The following is a 15160-nucleotide window of genomic DNA, read 5'->3' on the forward strand; positions in this document are numbered from 1 at the left end:
ACAACTTTAGTGGTCCACCAAATGAAGAGTTTTAATGACATGGTGACATAATTTACATGAGTTGTAGGGTACATCTGGAAGTTTTTGTGGTACTACTACAGATATTCTATGTGTGATCCTTTGGTTATACGGGAAACATCTAGTCTGTAGTCCAATTCTTCCCTAACACGCATCAAAGTCTGACTCTCCACCAATGCAACAGCATCTGTGTTTCGTTCTTTCAGTTGCATCAGACTCTGAGGGAGGGGAAACATCTTTTATGAAACCCCACAGAAAGTAATCACACGGTGTGAGGTCTTGACTTCGTGATGGCCATTAAGTCATAGCCATGTTCTCATCAGTTGAACGGCCAAACCACAGTCTAGGAAGAACTTCGTCAAGGTAATCCCTTTCATCGGAATGCCAGTGTAATGGGGCTCCATCTTGCACGAAAATGAAATTGTCACTATCTTCTTCAAGTTGTGGCATCAACCTAAGTTGCAACATGCCCAGGTATGTTCTTCCAGTAACGGTTTCTTCTTGGAAAAAGACCGGTCCATACACCTTTCTTGGGCGATACAGTACAAAACACGTTAACCTTTGGGAAGTCCCTAATCTGCTCCACAATCTCGTGAGGGTTTTCACTTCCCTATATACGCACGCTATGTTTGTTTACGACACCACTAATGTGAAAGGCTCATTCGTCCCTAAATGTAAGCAGCTGAACGAAGTCATCTTTTTCTTCGCAAAGGTATGAACACTCAAATCTCTAAACGTTGCTGTTTGTCACTTTCACTGAGACTTTGCAGTAATTACAATCGATATGAATAGAACTTGAGACGTTTGCGTAGAATATTCCAGACAGACTTTTGAAGGATATCAAGTTCCTGTCCTGTACTTGGTGTTGATTTCCACGGGCTGCTAGCGTAGCTCGCGCGAACACGCTCAACTGTTTCACTTAACACGGGAGGTCTTCCTGTGGATTTCTTCTTACATTGACAACCTGTTTCTTCAAATATATGCATCCAGTCATAAATGAACTGCCGTGTGGGCGCTTGTTTCCAATACTTTGGCCTAAAATGACGTTCCACTATAGTAACTGAAGTAGTCTTGACATATTCCAGAACACAGAACGCCTTCTCAACTTCACTCGCCATATTCTTTCAAGCCACGTCAAAGTCAAGTTCGAGGAAAAGGCCGCTTACGTCACACACCCGTCACTAAAAGAAAAGTAAAACTGTCAGCCACGAAACTTGAAGCATGTACTGTACGCATGTACCACTGGTAGAGTCTTTTTGCTCAAAAAATACATAACATTTTATACATAGTACAACTTGTCTATTTCTTTTAGGCTAACCATGCATAAAGTTAACCAAGAAAGTTCTGTCATTTTTTCACCCACCACCTTCGAACATCGATATGTCACGTAAAACGTACCTAAAAGTTCAAAAATAATCTTCATTAGCATTGACGATCTGCTGTCAACGTTCTGCAAAATCATAGATTCCGTCGCAGTAGAACTTGGTGGGTAGAGAAGCGAAGAAGATATCAAGTGCATTTTGCATTTCTACTAGGGAGTTGAACTGGCGTCCTGTAAGGTGATTGCCCAACTAATGGAACAGGTGGTAATCGGACCGTGCAATACAGAGAATTTAAACTATCTGTTTGCATGTGACATGATATTAGGTCTCTGAAAGTGACAGGCAAATTTGAACAACTAAATATTGAGCTTATTTCTGTTATATTTGGGTTAGCATTGAGTGAATCTAAAAATTATGTTATGCAGTTAAGCTAACATACTATGTCTGGTTTCAAACTCAAGACTGTTGAATGTTCACAGTTACATAATTTATATTGTTACAACAAGTATCCACTATACTACCGGTGTAAGCCAATTGTCTTTTCAATAGAATATTGCCATTTATGACAACAAGAGATTGCAACCAGTAAGGATAAGAGTCTCCTGAATGAGTTGACAGCTAAAACAAAAATAAACATGATTGAATATCATTGATATAGCAGGCAGCAGGAGGACTTTTTCTTATCAAGTGTGCATTTTGACTTTCCTCGCCTTCTGTGCTGATGGCGGCATTTTTCACCAGTGTTGCTGTGGGTGTGATAAGACAGTGTCACAACTAGAGGAAAAAAACGAGCTTTAGAGCCTTGACTGCGCTAACCATTCATCCTACTTTATTTTCACAACAACAAATTTCCAGTTGAATTTATGAAGAAAACACCTTCCAGAGTATGACGTCATTCCTTAATACTTTGCCCCCCTTTTGCTCAAAAACACAAAACGCGCTTTGTTGTGTGTTATGGTATACTAAAGGACTAACAATTCGCAAAATTTCAGATTTTTTTTATCCAGGCCCATTGGAGATATAGGACAGTGGAATTTGCCAAATTGGAATAATTGCCCAAATTTACGATTTTTTAGGCCTTCGGGGGCAGCTACAGCCCCGAACTACATGCACATACAAATTCAAACCTCTACATCAATTGTTTCCTCTTCCACAAATGCTGCTACTGTAGATCCTGATTTCACCCCCTTCAAGTGGTTTTAGGCAAAAAATGTTAAGAGATCAAACTTTTAGCTCTGTACGAGCTGGAGACGTCCAGCAATTTTCAATTTAGTAGGACAAATACATGCTGAGATATTCAAAACAACGTAAACGCCTAAAATCGAAAAAAAAAGGAAAATGGTGGCAGCCGCTGTGTCGCCATGGGATGTTGTAAAAAATAATTAATTGTGGTTTTGAAGTACCCTGATATAGGATAAACATTCATGAAAAAATTTGATTTTTTTAAAAAAAAGATCGAGCGGCAATTTTTCTTTTTTCTTGATCAAATGCATGGATTGACCCAAATGTGATACTTGTAATTTAACTTTTGTTAATTGAAAATAGAGATTTATATTACTTGATAAATAAGAATACTTAAGGACAGTTATCTGAGGATAACTGGGGATGAAAACAAACTATTAACTGTACTAATATTTGGAGAAATACATGTTTTCTTCTATTAGCAGACAAAAGCCGAGACTGTGGAAATAATTCCTTGTACACGTTTTAAATATAACAATTTACGAGGACCAAACCATACCACTATCCTTTCCTTACGGCTGCCGGTTACCAGTCCGGGACACGGCGGGTCCATAGATGGTGGATAATGAAAAGACTGTCCAAAGAGTAAGAGAGATAAGGGAAAGTCCCTCCCGAATCAACACTGGCAAGGTAATAGCTGAACGAAGGGGTGCTGTGGGTGAAGGGGGCGTAACAATTTGAAGTGTCTAGGGAGCTTAAAAACGGTCCTGAATTCAAGATAAAGATGCTATCACAGCTTAAATATATATTTGTTCCGAACTTATTTATAAGATATCTTTAAACAGCGAAACCGAAAGCTCGAGAAATCTTACTTCTTGTTTAATTTTTACCTGAAAAAAACTAATGTCAAGCGTGAGCATGACTTCCGTTGTCCACATAGGGTCGGTCGTATCCTGTAATATATAAAGGGGTAACATTGCAATGTTACAGGAATATGATCAAAATTCCTCGAGTATATAAGATATTCTAGAAAAACTGATATTATTTTATATAGTTTCATATTGAATTACAAATTAATTGTACTATTGACACAAAAATAGCTCACGTCATTGCCAAAATAGTTTTATTACAACGGTAACATGAGTTTATTACTTTTATTTTATTTAACATGTTTGTTAAATGCTATTTTATCTGGTTGTAGTTGTGATTTAGAAGAAGAAGAAATATTATAAAAATCATGAATAATTTCGATTGGTAAATGTTTTTATTTTTTGCCGCAAAAGGAAAAAAAAATGTTTTGCTGATACGTCGTAGTTTGATTGCGATGGTAATAGTGCTCATTACCAAGGTTTTGTTTATAAATAAATGTATAGAATGTAGAGAGAGGCCATATAAGTTAAAAGTGTATGGAATTGCTGGCAAGCAAATATCGATTATTTGGAAATATAGTGCTTCTAAGTGATTATAATAGTGTCTAATTACTCGTATTTGAATTATCATCATAATAATCAATAACCTGTTCTAATAAGTATATACTACGATAAGTCTTCATCTTTTTGAAACTAATATTCGAACTGGTGCCTGACGTCATATTATAAATTTTAATTTTGGAAAAATATTTATGAAGTTATGATTATTATAAAAGTATTCCTACCTACTTCCTACTTGTCACTTCAATTCCTTTTAAGGAAATTAATTTTAAAATAATTATTACGAAAGTACATCTTTTTGACGTTAGAGGCAATTATCATATCAACTACAATGATCGAAATCACAATTTGTGAATTAAGTTATTCAACTATATAAATTGAGTTACTAAATTAATTTAAAAGATTTTCATTTGTTCCAGTAGAACATTTCACATGTTATCATAGACTTTTGAAATCTTGGTATCCATAACTGTGAAAGCTAATAAAATGGGTATATATCTTGTTTCCTCTTCTTGGAAGAATTTCCAAAAATTTTATTGGATTTCAAAGATATTAGGCGCAATGCCTATCACATTAAAATTTAAAGAAGATACACTCACAGTTCAGTGGTCGAAATATTCATTCCTCTATGGAATTATTCTCGTTTCACTAAGTACAATCAACATATTCTGGTATACAGGAAATGTATTTCGCAATAGAATGCATAATAATACCACAAACTTTGTTTTTTATATTAATTTATTCGAATCTGTCATATACAGCACTCTCACTTCAGGAGAATGGATCGTTCATTTATTAAAGGGAAAACATTTCAGGAAGTATATCATAAAGACAGTGCAATATCCTATTTTCGGTAAAAAGCACAACTGTGTAATAGTTGGCTATTTAACTCTTGCCTGTTTTATTATAACTCCGTTTTCCATGTTTACAAGCATTTGGATTGCAATGATAAGACCTTTTCACTGGAATAAAATATATTACGCTCTCTTTTGGTGGGACTATATTATCACCATTATAATCATGTATCAATTTTCAACCTTGTGTTGTGTTCTTAGCGAAAAGTTTTGGACCATCAACTGTTCCTTAGGATTTCGTGAAACTGTCAACACTACAACAAATTTCAAATGTTGTATTTCGTTAAGGCCACTAATACCACTTTCCAAGTTGAGACGTATTAGAATGCGTCATAATTTTCTTTGTGATCTACTGGAAGACTTGAATTCTTTGTTTCAAGTTCAAATTCTATTTTTCCTGTTTCTGGTGTTTACTCAATTGATACTCTCGTTATTTCATGTTGTTTACGGAACTCCTCCCAACGAACTCTTTAGCAAATCATTATCCACCACTATTTTATGTATTGTTTGGGTTATTACCTGTGCGATGCCTCTGCTATCTATAATAGCAGGATCTCAGCTTGCTACTAAGGAGGTAAGTTACATATTGTGTTTGTAATTTCAATAATGATTCTTTAATTTTATAATTCAGGAGAGAATAATTTGTTTGATTGTTAAAGATATTGGCGTCCCATTTAAAAATCGAGGCTGTATAAGACTTGGATCTACAGTTTTTGGTAATATTTGTACTATCGTAATGCATTCAAATGTTCTCCCACCGGAAATCGAATCTGAGTTCGCTTGCGTCAAAACCACGCATGCTAACTCCTAAACCACTGAGAGAGCTGGACGAAAATGTACAGCTGAATGTCATACAGAGAAATTTCACGCAGGAAGTTGGTAGTTAATTGTAGATATACTTTTTATTGATATGTTATACGTATATAAGTGACTAAAAAATCATAATGTTCCCATTGAGCAGGGATTAGTATTCCACATTTTTGGTACTTACTTTTAATCCAACTAATTTTGTTATTTTTTTATCTGGAGAATCTGTGCTTTACTACTTGAGTTACAGTTTATATAAAAGAAAAGGGAGGGACAGAAATCCATCCATTTGACCTTATTAGTGAATATATATATTTTAACTCAAGTGTTCTGTAACTTTGTGTGTGAGAGAAGAATTATTACTAAAAAGTAACGCCAATAAGTTCTAGTTTTTATTACTAACATAAACTGTAGCAGCAAGCTGTTCTTGAATCATTTTTATTTTTATTAGTTTGGCAACAAATGTAAAATCTACCATGAATTACATGTATATTGAGAATTATTTCTAGAATTCATTTTCGTATCGATTATTTCAAATTACAATGATTTTCAATTAATATTACAAGTATATTGAATTCATAACATTATATTGATCTATGTTAACATATTCGTAATTGGCAAACCTAACAACGAATAAACAGAACTATTAAATTACTTTCATCTTCTTCAAACAGGTCAACCTCATACCACTAAACATACCGTATTTTTCAGAAACTTAATTACATCGTCCCTAACAGGAATGAGTACTAATATTTGAGATAATTGTTTGCAAAGAAATAAGTGTACTTGAGGGCATATTCTTAGTATATCATTCGGGTTGCTGTCACCGCCAGTAATCCACTACCGTGTATTCAGCTTCTTGTGTGCGGTTTTCTATTCTTTGACTAGCTTATGATTTGGTGCTTTGACAATGGATTATTCTGGCGGCAACTCCTGACAACTTCAAAGCACCTTACATTGTTTGCTTGCTTGTCGAAGAAAACAACGCAGCAAAATCAATATGTCTTGACATTAAATTCCTATTTAGTGAGGTAATTTAGTTAAAATTCACTTAAACATATAACAAACAGTTTTTATTATTATATATTAGCCCACAGTCCGTGCAATTCTTAAAATATATCAACACGATCAAATCACATTAACTCAGTCAAGACAACTTGTATCACTATTACTTTTTTATTATTATCAAGACTCCATTAATTATTTATTTTCTTTTTTCCAGTTGTTATGACAACTATATATGCGGATTACTTCTATAAAACCAACCTATATCTTTAACGATTGAAATTACATATTATTTCTTTCTATTTAGAATCAACCATATATAATTTATTTTCTTCTTCTTCTTCTACACGACAGATTGTGTATTTTTATGCACCGTTATCTCAAAATCAAAATATAAAAACAGAAGTAATCCATTGCACCAATGCAATGATACATGGTATCGTTGTAAACATAGCGTTTTCCACATGGCACTACTTCACGTTCCTTAAACTCTTAGAGGTGAAATTTTATACAGAAAGATATTCCGAAAAAGAAACACTTTTCATTTCATGATTTAAATCTATCATAAATGTGTCCTGTCATAACCAACAGTCTTGCCTGATGTTAAAAGAACTAACTTCAGGGTAATAGGTTTCAATCCAATGCATAAAGCCGCTCTGTGAATCGGTTTACATTACGGATTAATCAAAGTCAGAACGTAAGAAAAAACGATGCCTGAAATAATTCGGGTGATTCGTTTTTACAGATGTTTTATTGTTCTTCTTGTACTATAGAATAGGGTGACCAAACGTCCCGTAAAAACGGGATTGTCCCGTTTTTTCACTACCATTCCCGGTGTCCCGAAAAATTCTCCCGGGACGCCAATATGTCCCGTATTTACGTACATTGGGTACAAAAAACCTTTCGAATCGCTAAAATTTCCTAATTTATATGATTTATTTTCTAAGGTATTGATTATATTGGAATATATCTTTAATTACTGAGCAACGTTATTACGACGTTTGTGGTATTGGATGTGGTGGTTCCATTGATTTCCCTCTTAGGCCTCCCCTCTCCGCAGACGACAGTGCAAAGGGCTGAAAGTGTTATGAAGAACAAATGTAACCTGTTTTTACTCTCTGTTTCGGGCAGTGGAAGACTGAGGCGCTGTCATCAGTACAGTACAGTGTTTCCGTGATTTGACTAAGATGTAACCTACTATTAAAGGAGAATAAAGGTACAGAACTATAAAAGTGAAAGTAAAAAGAAAACTAGTTTAATGTTTAATAGTAACAAAATACAAATAAAAGGAGTTGGAATCCGATGCTGAGAGTAATTATAAATCATGTCGGTGACAGATTTGAGCGCTCATATATTTTTAGTAATGTTTTCAAATATTTCATTTTTTGTTAGCAAATATTTCATTTGTTGTTCAGATAGTTACTTGTTATCTAATTAATTCCACAACCTTTTCAATAGGTTTTAAAACGAAAAATTGTAAATTTGCCCTTTTTTGTGAGAAATACAAAAAGAGAGAGAGAGAAAAGAAAAGAAAAGAAAAAGAGAAAACGGAGACGCTAAAACAATATATTTAGGGGAGCAACCTATCCAGGAATAAAAAGTGTCTCGTTTTTTCTAGTTGCCGATTTGGTCACCCTACTATAGAACCATCTTCTACTGTATTCCATGGTATATACGAGAGGGGGCTGGAAAATTCATGAAATCACCAAGAAGAAATAAAAAGTTGAAACATATCATTGTAGTCATTAGAAAGGCCATATACTGTGAACTTCTCATCCCGTATATGATCATTTTATCACTGTTATTTCATTTGTTACAGGTTCTGTAAGAGGATATGGCAGATTATCTAAGGAAATTCAAGAAGAGTGAGCTTCGCAGTATCATCAAGCTTTTTTGTGCTGCAAGACAAATCCTCCATAGAAATTCATAAAACTTTGCAGGATACTTTGGGGGAACATGTTCCTGGATATACAACAGTAAGCGAAGTGGGTGAGGCGTTTCAAAACTGGTCATCGTGAGACTGAAGATGTACCTTGCTCAGGCAGGCCTTCAAGTGCAGTGATCACGGAAAACATCGACAAAGTGCATGACAATCATGGAGGATAGTCGCATATCAAAAACGTTGCTGCGTGTGTGGAGATATCGCGTGAGCGTGTGGGTGACATTATAGCAGAATATTTCGGCATGCAGAAGGTCAGTGCCAAATGGATCCCAAAATATTTGAATGCTGACCAGAAGAGAACACGGATTTAGATGTCACAGGAAATTTTGCAAAAGTTTTAAAACTCTGGTGAGTTCTTGCGCAGTTCTGTGACAGAAGATGAAACATGGCTGCACTACTATGATCCAGAGACTAAACAGCAATCCATGGAGTGTCGCCACAGTGGATCTCCTGGGCCGAAGAAGTTCCGAAGCCAAAGATCAGTTGGGAAGGTGCTTGCTTCGGTGTTTTGGGATAAAGACGGAGTCATCCTTATCAAATATATTAAAAAGGCTGAAACCATCAATGCTGGGGTTTATTCCAACTATTTGATTGAACTGAAGGAGGCTCTGAAGCAAAAACTTCGAGGAAAAGTCAGCAGTGGTGTTCAGTTTCTCCAGGACAATGCATCCTCCCACAAGGCTCATCAAATATGCAATTACTGTGTATCTGGGCATCACCTGTATCTCGCCCACCCTACTCACCTGACGTGGCCCCCTCCGACTATCACCTCTTCCCATATCTCAAGAAACATCTAAAAGATAAACATTTTTAATCTGATGAGGCACTCATATCGGAGGTGAAGGGCTGGTTTGCACAGAAGGACAAGACCTATTTGCAAGGGTTAGAAATCTTGCAACATCGTTGTGAAAAGTGTATTGAGCTTCGGGGAGGGGAATACATTGAATAGTATATTAAAATGGTTCTTCCAGGTATATTTCTTCTTGGTGATTTCATAAACTTTCCAGCCTCCCCTCGTATAGGCAATATAACCTAGTTATTTACACTTGAATGAGTTTTTCTCTAGCAGGACAACCATCACTATATGGAACAACAAAAAATTACTGCACTTATTCTAATTTTTTGTGAAATCCCAAATTACATATAAAGGCAACATAATAAGGTTTTATATTAATCATTTTTTTGTTTCTTTAGAATTCCTTTATCGGAACCCAGTAGAGAAACATTTGATTCACAAAAGAGCAGGTCAGGATTGGTGCAAATTCGTTTTGATTATGTGTACTAACATATAACTTCTCTTATTTTCAGTGTGTCTATGTATTCCATACAACCAACTATAATACAAATACTCTAAAATAGATTAAAATGCAAATTCACTTTAATTTGGAAACTGAAGATGGTGTTTTAGAGACCTGAACTAGACAACATAAAAGCAGAGACATGTATATTTTGAAATTCTTTATCAATCACTTTCATTTTCTTCGTAAATGATTTATAATAAACAGACCTGACGCCAGGGCCGGATTTAGCATTTTGGCGCCCCTAGGCCCAATAATTTTTTCCGCCCACTAGTCTGGTTAAAGTTACGTTCCTAAAAACCTTTATTAAAAATTATATCAGGCCTATATGTTAATTGCTTAAACACCACTCCACAGTGGCAATATGATGCGTACCGCTCAACGACATCCCAACAGCCAGCACTCCCGTGTTTGAGATCAAAGTTTTAACGAAGTTGATGCCTAATGTTGAAAAATAGTTTAACTTTACCAACAATTATTTGTTCCAATGAACTTCAAAATCAGAATGCTTTATTAGCCTGATTTTTTGTAATCAATTTAAAAAATATGTTAAGTTATGGCTATTTATTTTTATTTCTAGATTTTTATATATATTTTTCTCTCTCGGCCGTGCGCCCCCTGGGAGCTTGCGCCCATAGGCCCTGGGAGCTTGCGCCCATAAGCCCGGGCCTACCGGGCCTATTGGGAAATCCGGCCCTGCCTGACGCACTCAAATGAATAATGTTCTTCATTTATAATGTAGTTGCTTTTTGGCCTCAAACGTCGTCCAGCTGGTCGCTATACATTTCTCTAGGCATTTCAGTTTGTCACATCTTATGAATAAAAGATTATACTTCTATATATCGACCTTGATCATATTTCGCCCAATTGTTTTCTTAGTGTTGTTCGTTGTTAATTGTTATACACAGTAATCCGTTGTAAACTGGTCTCATAAGTAGTAACTGAAATTTGGTTAAATAAAATGTAATGATAAAGGGCACTTTCTCTCATAAAGGGTAGAAAGTAATTAAAATTCCGTTGCAATCATATACTACGTTACCAGCGAATAGTTATTTGTTCTTTTTCAATCAATTACAATATATAATATTAATGGAAAGGGCGTTTATTGTACATTGTCACCCTTAAATCAATTTTAATGATTGATATTTTAATACCATAGATTTAGTAGTAATATTTCTTTACACTTTCAAGATAGTAATTCTCAAATCAATCTTAAATAATTCAATCAAGATAATACATTTTTTCACTTTTAATGCAATTGATTGATTTCCTGGCATCGATCATTTTCATGTTATGTAAGAATAGACATATTGCTTAAAGTAAAATTCGTAAGAATACTTATGTTCATATATCTTGCAGGTGCCCTCACTGGGAATCGAATCCGGGATCTCGCGTACGAAAAGTACATAACTTAACAACTCACGGCCAGTTTTAATATAAAGAGCACTTCTATATTGTTGAAAAAGACCTTACAGCTCATAAATATATCACAAACATAGGACAGAAATTTCCATAAAGTAAGAAAGAACGCTATGAAGAGAAAAGTCAAAGAAATACATTAAAATATACATAAAAATATTTACAAATAAAATTTAAAAAACAAATCAAAGGATTATTTTCCGTTAAAAAGTGTTTCTTGAAGGAGACCTTTTAAACAGAAACGGAACCCACAAAAATATGAGGACTGCAAAATTACTAGTTTTATATCCACTGCTTAGAATACTGATCAGAAAACTGCAGGGAGAATAAATAAGAAAGTTAAAGAGAAACAGTTTGATTTTTGAAAGGTTAAGGGCACAAGAGGTACTATTGGCTGTTAATAGTAACCGATGAATGGTTTATAGAAAAGTGGAAGGAGAAGTATGATGGTTTGTCAGTCTTGGAAGGAGTTTCATCCAGCTGAAATGGGTTCTTTTGATGGCATTTCTAAACAAGCAGGAGTTGGAATTGAATGATCGAAGACTGAGAAGAAGCTTATATATGAACCAATGCGTACAGAGGAGCGTGAAAAGGGAAACAGAGTTCTATAGAAATGTACCTCGTACTAATGTTATTTAGTAAGTATCTATAAGAGATAACAAAGAAGGTCTACACAGAGAAGTTATAACTTGCATAGGAAATAGAAGAATTATAAATAAAATTTCCAAGTTGTATGATTCTACTAGCGCAATATTAGTAAAAATTAGATTGAATGCTGCCAAACGTAACAGAAAATGAGAAGAATATTTTAAAAAGATAAACCAACGTTAGAAAGATAAAATCAATGGTGATGGGAACGAATTATTTCATATTGAATTGAATATAGAAGCAGAAGAGGAGAAAGTAATTTTAAAGTAAAAATGACTAATTCTGGTACCTGATTAGTATTATTAGTGAACTAGAAATAAATGCAAGGCTAAGAAAGACAAAATGTAAACTATCAGGGAAAAGAAAGTCTAATTGCTTACCTTTAATAAAGCGTTATGAAAAATAGGTATAACTCCATTTTAAATGGAATATTGTACTCTATGAGGCGGAAAAGGAAATACTATGCTAAAACTACTTAAATGATTGGATACATTCAACATATGGTTATGGAGAAGAATGTAAAATAGCTATGTTGAAAGGAAAACGAACGATGAAGTTCTAGCAGCAGTGCATGTGAGAAGGAGAACTCTACGTGTAATTAGAAAGAAGAAAACAAACTGGGAGTGACATATGCTAAATCGGAACCGTTTCCTGAAGTGAGTGGTAAACGGTAAAATGATAGTAAAAACCGGAAAAGCAGAAGGGCTACGATTAATGAATAGAATTATAGTAGGAAATCGATACATTAAAACAAAGTTGTTTGCTTAGGATAGTGGCGCATGAAATTTTCTCCTTCAAGCAAGTGACATAGGAGTAACAGCAAAACATCTATGGCGATTATGATAGGCATCCATGTTTAGTAGCGATTGTATTAAATGTCAGTTTTATGAAAGACGGAGCTTGAGACAAAGTTCAGAAAAATGAAGGGTTCTAATTGAGTGAGTATCTTATTGGGGAGAGTAAAGTTGTAGGCAGAATATATAAAATGACTTAGATATGAGATTACCGCTTTAATTAAGCAGAAACATGCTCCTAATTCTTTATGAACATTGAAGATTTACAATTGAAAAACTCAAATTAACACTAATAACGACCAACATTTGAAAAAAAACAAAACAAAACAGTTCTTTCATTAATCAAATCCGTACTCAAAGGGGATCTTATGTGTCGTAGCCTTCTCTGGAAAGTTCTCAAATTTACACTGAATAAAAATGTTATTTTATTTTCAGCTTTCTCTAATAAGGATTTTTGTTCCTCTGGATAATACTCCTTGACCTCTTTGTTTTCTGAATACGACCATCCGAAAAAATTGTTGATTATTTACATTTTAAAATATGACAATCACATTTTAAAATATATAGGTAACAATTGAATGATTCATTTGTTGTTACAGTTTTTTTTTTTACAGCGCAACTTAATACACTATACAATTAGAAGTGTTTACTTTATTGTATGATTTTGCTATACCACGAAACATTAATCGTGTAAAAGCTTTCATGGATGATGGAACAGTATTAGTTCAGAAATATGCTATATACTTATAAACATTGTGCTAAAAGAGTTAAAACGAAGCAAAAGCTTTTAACTTAGTGTTTGACTCAATCTGTTGATGAAATTGAAGCTGTTAAATCGGGTTTAAGATATTTAAGTTAGCGCAAAATGACTTTTTTCTCTAGAATGCATTATTTTCGTTACTCTTCATCAATTGATACATTTAGAAGGATGTATTCGATTTCGAAGATATTGGGAATAATGCCTGTAACTCCCAAAGGAAATAAATATTGTTTAGGCATTCATTGATCCAGAGGTTCTTTCTTCTATGGAATGTTTCTTATTCTATGTAGTTATATCAATATTTTCTGGTTCATGTTGATGGCACTTCAACAGAGAAAGTTTTTTGAACCATATAGTGTGATTAGCTTAATTAATCCGATCATATTTACAATCATAATACTAAAACGTTGGACTATACGCTTGCTGAAAGGGAAATCTATATTGACATATGTAAGGAAAATATTTCTTGATCCCATGCCAGCTAAAATAAGTAATTACTCTACATTTTATTTTTGTATTCGTTTTTGTTTGGTGTAGCTCTTGTTCTGATAATCATTAATGCTTATTTTTACTATTGATCACACTTATATTATACGAAGAATAACTTTTGTTATATTTCCCCTGAACTTTCTGTTCCTCACGCTAATCATGTGTCAATTCTCAATCTTGTGTTGCAATCTCAGAGAAAGGTTTTGTTACATAAATAATGTCTTAGGGCCTCATGACAATTTGAGCTGTATAACGAACTTCAAGTATTATATATATGGAAGACATCTAATTTCTAGATCAACGTTTAAGCGCGTAAAGAAATATCATAATTTCCTTAGCGATTCCCTTGAAAATTTGAATTCATTGTTTCAAACTCGAATTCTACTTTTTCTCATTACGGCATTTGCTCAATTTATAATATTTTTATTTTTTCTAACATTTCAAGAGTTTTCTAGTAATTGTCCTGAAAAATTAGTGCATATTTTTCTTTTGTGTATTTGCTGGATTTTTTTGTGTAGTATGCCATTAGTCATCATTATAACTGGATCTCACTTGACTACGAAAGAGGTAAGCCATGTCATTGAATTTTGTATTTCATTCACCTCTATCCGTACAATATTAGTTATAAGTTTCCATCAGGTCCACCCCATCATTTCATATTTCTCAAAACATCGGCAAAAACAGGCATAGTACTAAAATATCTAAACTAATAATCCAAGATTTAAAAAAAAAAAAAAAAACTATTTTGTGAAATAGTTTGTGTTAATGATGTGTTCGTCATTCTGGATGAATTTCCTAAAATCAGTAAGGCCTAGATGATAAAATGAGAAAAGATGCAGACCATCTTCAAAACATTGCTTAATTTATTATGTTGCACTTTGTACATTTTCGAAAATTTAATTATAAAATATTGTTTAATTTTTGGAATAGATTGTATTTTAGAAAAAAAAAAGAAAAATGGAAAAATGGATTTATATAATTTTGACCATATTCTGTAATTCGACATTTATGTATTTGATAATCTACCTAGGTAAAAAAAAAAGTCCTAAGATTTTCAATTCTATCGGATTTTATAACCCATATTTTCGTAACTATGGAAAATTTCAGCTAATAGATTTACTATATTTCTTATAGGTTTTAATAACAGAACTTGGACACGAAAATAATTTATCGTTACAAGGTGCTAAATTTG

This window comes from Thermobia domestica, chromosome 1 (assembly GCF_964235325.1).
Source record: "Thermobia domestica chromosome 1, izTheDome1.hap1.1, whole genome shotgun sequence".
Lineage (NCBI taxonomy): Eukaryota > Metazoa > Arthropoda > Insecta > Zygentoma > Lepismatidae > Thermobia > Thermobia domestica.